Source organism: Berghia stephanieae, chromosome 2 (assembly GCF_034508935.2).
Source record: "Berghia stephanieae isolate SIO BIC M18660-M18661 chromosome 2, UCSD_Bste_1.3, whole genome shotgun sequence".
NCBI classification, from domain to species: domain Eukaryota; kingdom Metazoa; phylum Mollusca; class Gastropoda; order Nudibranchia; family Aeolidiidae; genus Berghia; species Berghia stephanieae.
The window spans coordinates 120,162,802-120,169,412 of record NC_088361.1 but is presented as its reverse complement, the minus strand read 5'-3'; the positions used below and the strand labels follow the sequence as shown (position 1 = coordinate 120,169,412).

At 37.0% G+C, this 6,611-nt stretch overlaps 1 protein-coding gene across 1 annotated transcript in view; it reads left to right on the top strand.

The window, feature by feature from the left end:
* The first annotated feature begins 396 nt into the window (after positions 1–396).
* The window catches only part of LOC144966443 (transmembrane protein 198-like), a 38,396-nt gene continuing 32,181 nt past the window's right edge, over positions 397–6,611 (top strand). Inside the window, exon 1 of the mRNA XM_078902965.1 lies at positions 397–554. The gene's annotated coding sequence lies outside the window, so the exon portion shown is untranslated. The remainder of the gene's footprint in view (positions 555–6,611) is intronic.

Genomic DNA, 6,611 nt, shown 5'->3' with positions numbered 1-6,611 from the left:
CCAAAAATCTGGCATTTTTGAAAACCGTTTGGCATTAGAAAAATCATTTGGCATTTGGCATTTTCATTTGGCATTTTCTTTTCTTGTGTATTATACTTCAAATGACACCTTTTCTCAACCGTGGTGTAGTGGTTTAGCACTCCACTTAGTAGTCAGTAGGTAAAAAATTACCTCAACAGGAAATTTAGTATAATTCAAAAAAAAAAAAAAAAAGAAAAGAAAAGAAAACACGCAAGCCACCAGGATATGATAGTAAATTGTTTATCAAAAGTGAGTAGTTTTCTTAGTCTTAGTGGGGATGGGAGTCAACAGACTTTGGCATTTTTTGGAGTGTTTTGGCATTTTTTGAGTCTTCCACTGGCATTTTGTTGAAAAATAATCTGGCAACCCTGAATCGAGGTCGTCTGAGACAGGAAGATCGAACGACGGATTCTTCAGAGCTCAGTAAACACAGGAGGCTCAAAATAAACACTGTGACTGTGTTATTCTGGGACCAGGACTAAGCAGCTGAATAGTTTCGATGGATTGCTTTAGTACCGTCTTCTAGATTTCAGGTATTTTTTAGGTTTTTATTTAGTTTTGAACATTCTAGATGTCCCGTATATTATCATTAATCAAGTTAGTTATTTAAAAGAAGAGTTAGAAAGATTCTCTTCTAAATTCTAAGTCGTCTCAACAATGCCTATCCTTTGCGAATATTTTTACATGGAATTTGGAACTGATGTAGTCAGTCAAGTTGTTACGACGGTGGACAGATCATCATTTTTTAAAATGCTCTCTCTCTCTCTCTCTCTCTCTCTCTCTCTCTCTCTCTCTCTCTCTCTCTCTCTCTCTCTCTCTCTCTCATCGTCTCATCTCTCTCTCTCTCTCCTCCCTCACCCTCTCTCTCTCTCCCCCCCCCTCTCTCTCTCTCTCTCTCTCTCTCTCTCTCTCTCTCTCTCTCTCTCTCTTAGACTATGCCTGGCTGATACTGATAGGCATATAGTAGATGGTCATCATAATCATAGTCATAGTCATTGAAATTTTGAGCATGAGTTAATTACTGCCACGATATCGAGAGGAAAAAGTTTGGAATATCTCAAGACTAGACAGTAGTAGAAGTGTAGAAGATGGCATCTGCTAACTGGAAACTGACTACTGACTGAACTGCCTGAGTGTGAATTTAAAGATGAATCGATGTGATGATATGCATGAATCTTAACATATGCAGGGATTGTGTACTTTATTCATGATTCATCTCTGTGAATTTAACAATTGTTAGAATAGAGGGGCTACCCCTTTTGTCAATCAGTTTATCATTTATTTAATTACGAGGACGTCAAAAAGATGTTCCAAGTTCAAGCGAGGAACCGATTTTCTTTGCCCACACATTTGTCAGATCGTTTTCATTTTCGTATGATGACTTTAATAATTTGTATTTTTGTTGTTCAAGTTCAAGAGTGTTATTATATGACACTGGCCAATAATCACTGACTATGTTCACCTGTTTCCTGAACGAAGTCAGTCAGACTTCATTCTATGCACTCAAACTTCGTATTAACAGTTACCTGGCCTATCTGTTGAGAGGAGAGGTTTTGTTTAGAGTTATTGATATGGCCATTTTTAAGTCTCAGTCGTAAATTGTTCAAGCGAAGTGGCAATTCAGACTTGCAGGGCTGAGAATCTTCTGCCTAAATGGTGGTATATCTCCTCTCATCACCATCACAATTCCGCCTTTTTCATTTTTAAAAATGAATTAAAAAGACACCACAACCACTACATCAACATCCCTACCACCACTACTATTACAACCACCACCACTACTACTACAACCACCATCACATCATCATCACTACCACAACTACTACAACCACCACCACATCATCATCACTACCACCACTACTACTACAGCTACCACCACATCATCATCCCTACCACTACTACTACAACCACACCACATTATCATCCCTACCACACTACTACTACAACCACCATCATATCATCATCACTACCACCACATCATCATCCCTACCACTACTACTACTACAACCACCACCACATCATCATTCCTACCACAACCACTACAATCATCATCCCTACCACCACTACTACTACAACCACCACCCAATCATCATCCCTACTACCACTATTACTACAACCACCACCACCACACCATCACACGATCATCCCTAAGATAACTACAACCACCATCATCATCCCTACCACCGCCATTGCTACAACCACAATATGTTGTAATTACACTAATTACACTTTGAACTTTTGAAATGTCTCCTAGTGGTGTCAGAAATTGCTGCGAGGCACATTATTTTGGATTGCATCTCAATAAATTTTTATGAAATTCAAATTTATAGGATATCGTTGCATGGATGGTCTTGATCTATGCGCTGAAAAATTTCCTCCTTTTTTGTGACCAGTCATACTCAATCCTGGACTTGAGTTTGAATAGTCTCTTGTGGGTATTCAGACTCAATCAAACTCCAATGACAATGTGAGTGCACAGTGGGCAGAGGGTGGAACTGATAGAAGTAGAAAAAGAAGAAGAGTTCGGAATAAAAAATTCTGTTTTGCCCATATCAGACTGACTCACTAATATCCCTTCTTAGGATTGTTGCCTATCTAACGCAATTAGAATATGTATTATTTTGTTTTGGTAGTTTATTTAGACATTGTGGAAATTGCGTATCCTAATTGTTTCTAACATTTCCTGTGTTCAATAAATGTCACGCATTTGTTGTTTTCCCTTTATTTACATTCACTGTTTCATATACTTTCATACGATTATTCAATCAAATGATGTTTATTGTCAAAGGTGACAGCTAAAATAGTGAATTATTCTTCTTTATCTTTTTCTTCTCCTCCTCCTCATTCTTGTACACACTCAGGAGGCTCACCTGGCCATGCATTGCACTCTTAATGACATCGCGAATGAATCTGGCAACAGGTGATGATTCCCAATGCCCGGGTCAAATTGAGGACCAATCACTATGCTTTAGCAAATATTCTAATAACCATTTCATTTGAGTCAATGGGTGATAGAAAGAATTACCCTTAATTTTTCTTCAAAATTTTTTTTTCGAAATTAATCGTAGATATATCGATCTGTAAAGAAAAGTTTTATAATTTTTAGATTCGCCAGTAATTCTATGCTCGGTGGCGAAAAATTAACATGAGCTGTAGGAAACAGTACCCCTAACCCTATTTTTTAAAAAGAATTGATTGTTGTTGTTGTTGTTGTTATTATTATTATTATTATTATTATATTATTATTATTATTATTATTATTATTATTATTATTATTATTATTATCATTATAATTATTGTTGTTGTTATTATTATTATTATTATTAGTGTCGTTGTTGTTGATAATGATGGTGATTGTTATTGTTATTTTGTTTTAGTTATTTTTATAAGTAAACCGTGATTTCCCATTCCATTCGTAAATAGTAAAACGGTCTATCGTTTGAGATAAACAGAATGGATAATTTAGTTTGTGTTCTACCATTATCGAAACCCTGATTGAAAGGAGCAGGTAGCAGATACATTGATAGAATCATAATATTGATGTTGTCGGGTTCTGAAAGTTCAATATTGTTTTATCTTCCCTACCTCGGTTCTTATCGGATCGTATTACTGCTCTCCAGCAATTAAAGCTATGAAACTTTTATAATGAAAGCATCAATGCAACTTGTATGATATGTAACGAAATGTAATGTGGTTAGGAAGTAATAATAAATGACTCATTGTAGTCTGGCGTGACGTGTTTTAATCTAATTAAGTACCGATTTCCCTCGGTCCTACACAGTACTACATGCTATACAACCATTACCAATAGAGTGAAAAAGAGGCGGGGGGGGGGGGGGGGGGAGAGAGAGAGAGAGAGAGAGAGAGAGAGGAAGGAAACTAGAGGGCCTGGCAACATAGATTCAATCATGGAAACACACAAAGAGATGCTACTCGTAGATGTAAATGGCGGTGCCAATTGATATATTGTTATGTCGGTGTCGATTAGTTTTGTGTCTCCCTTCGAAAAGGTCGCCCGACGACCTTGGGTTAGCGTAGTCTCGACAACACCCAGGTCACCATAGCCTCAATACAAGCATTAAATAAAGAATGTTTTGTTATGTTCATTGATTGATGATCTGGAGATGTTTAATAGTGATAAATTACACTGTCGTGTACGTACGAAAAGCAGATTATGTTCAGCCCGATGTGTTCCCAGGGTAAAGCCCGATGCGTACTTATTTGCAGGTCTGGTAACCCAAATTGTTATGGTCTCATTGTAATGAAAATACTCTTAAACGGACGCAAGTATTGTCAATTACAACGGTGTTCAATCAGGCCCAAAATTGCGTTCGGTTATCAGACCTGCAGATATTTGCACCTATGTTCATCCTTATGCGTGTCTCTGAATGCAATAATAATTATGCACAAGGACGTCTCCAAAGTCCGCATGTCTTGTTGGTTTTGTCTTGTTTTGTTTTTGTCTGTTATTAATTCATGCAGTGTCTATAATCGTGATGTGCAAGCTGACGTTTGTGTTGATACCCAAAACGACGTACTCGGTTGTGTTGGTTTTCAAATAAAGAAGAAAAAAATAAAATTGTGCTTTATATATCGCAATATCCACTAAATATGCTCAAAGCGCTTTACAAGGGGTCCCTGGTCAACAGCAACATTAAACATGTAGGACGGGACATGCCGCCTGTTAGGCGATATTACAATTTTTCGGACAAAGACAACGCTGTTAACGGCCAGGTACTCATTTTACACCTGAGTACGGTGAGAGAATGTGAGTAAAGAGCCTTTTCCAAGGACTCAACTATGCGCCGAGCGCGAGTCTCGAACCCAGGACCTTCCGATCCAAAAGCGAGTGCCATACCACTAGACAGCCACATATATGTTTCAGGTATATGTTTTACCTACTCATAATAATATTATCTAGACATGCACATTACACGTAAGTGGCTAATTTTCTGATTTCGTTAGTAATTTTTCATAATCAATTTAATTATCCTCTCACGATTCATAATATTAGAAGTAATTAAGCAATGCATGTAATTGCTAGGTTTTCAACGATTAAGTTTTAAGCAAAAGATAAATCAATGGTTAGTCATACTCTGTTGCGCTCATAAGCTATCGCCGAGGAAATACGGCAAACCATGTTTTAAATGGAGATTCGGACACTTCGCTTTGGTGCAGGCCGATTAGAAATGAAATGTAGTGATAGCATAAACGTGTTGCTTTCTAACGTTATAGATAGTATGCGCTTAGCTAAGAAGCTCACAACATTGCCATCCGGAAGTATAACGGACCAACACACAAAACTATGTGTAACCTTGAACTTATATAGTATATGGTAAATACAGATTAGGAGAAATTACTCATAAACGCGGATGGCAAAAAGCAATAACAAAGACCTGCGTGGCGTCAACTATCATACTATCTATATATTTTTCGAACAACATTTGGATATAGTTAAAACTTTGGAGACGGGGGATGTGGGTGTGTGTGTGTAAGGGGGGGGGGGGGGGGGTGTGGAAGTTGATAATTTTGGACACGCAAATACGTGTAGCAGTGGCACCTAAATAAATAGATAGGGGTAAGTGAGACAGGGCCAATTATGTCGAGAATGTCAAAAGACACGATAACAAGCTAGTACGCACACTGTACTGGCACGTGTCTGCGGAAGATGTTAGAAAGGTGTGCTGAGACTGATAACTCAGTGAAGGAAGTAAGCAGTTGTCTGTCGACTAGGATAGAACATCTACGACTATGAAGTATGAAGGTGACTATGACGATGTTTTTAGGAGTACATTATAATTTTTTCAATGGTGATCATTTAGAGGGTTTTGTTGGGTTTTTTTCCTTCTTTACTTTTTTCTTTCTTTCTTTTTTTTTAGGTGCGAGTGTGTGTGTTTCGGTTTTTGGGGTTTCCTTTTTTGTTATTTGTTTATTGTTTTGTTTTTGCTTTTCCCTTTTTTTAAAAAAATCCCATGAATATCGTCATTAAAATTCGTTTTACTTAAATTAACTTTAATCGCCATCGAAATTTGTTTATGTATAACGCAGTTATTATAATATGTTATGTGTTAATAGAGATAGTAATGGTGATGGTATTATTAGTTGCGGTGGTTGTGTTATAATAATATTAGTTATTAAAATAATTTCCATAAATTAACATTGTTATGAGCTTTTTTGTATTCAAGCGAGGGAGGGTAATATTGATGCTCTTTGCAATGAAAGCGAAAGTTGAAACCATTTTATGTTACTAAGAGGCTATAAGACAAGCTCAAGATCGGTTTTAAATAACAACAACGTAATAGTAATATCGAGATCCATTCATATCATTATTTTACCTAAAGGTTTACATTGAAAAGAAGTAACACTTGGTGATTACGGCAGTGTGACTTTTAACAGACGGTAGGATTGAGTTGTCACCTTAAGGTTGTTAGAACTCCGTAATATCGTATTTCATACTTCTTTTTGTTGGGATCGCGTCGTGTTTCAGTTAAGTCTCGTTGTGCTATTTTTAGTCGATGTGATTTAAGGCCTATTTTGTTGTTAATGTTGTTTTGATTTTTTTAAAATTATTTTTTTTTTGGGGGGGGGGG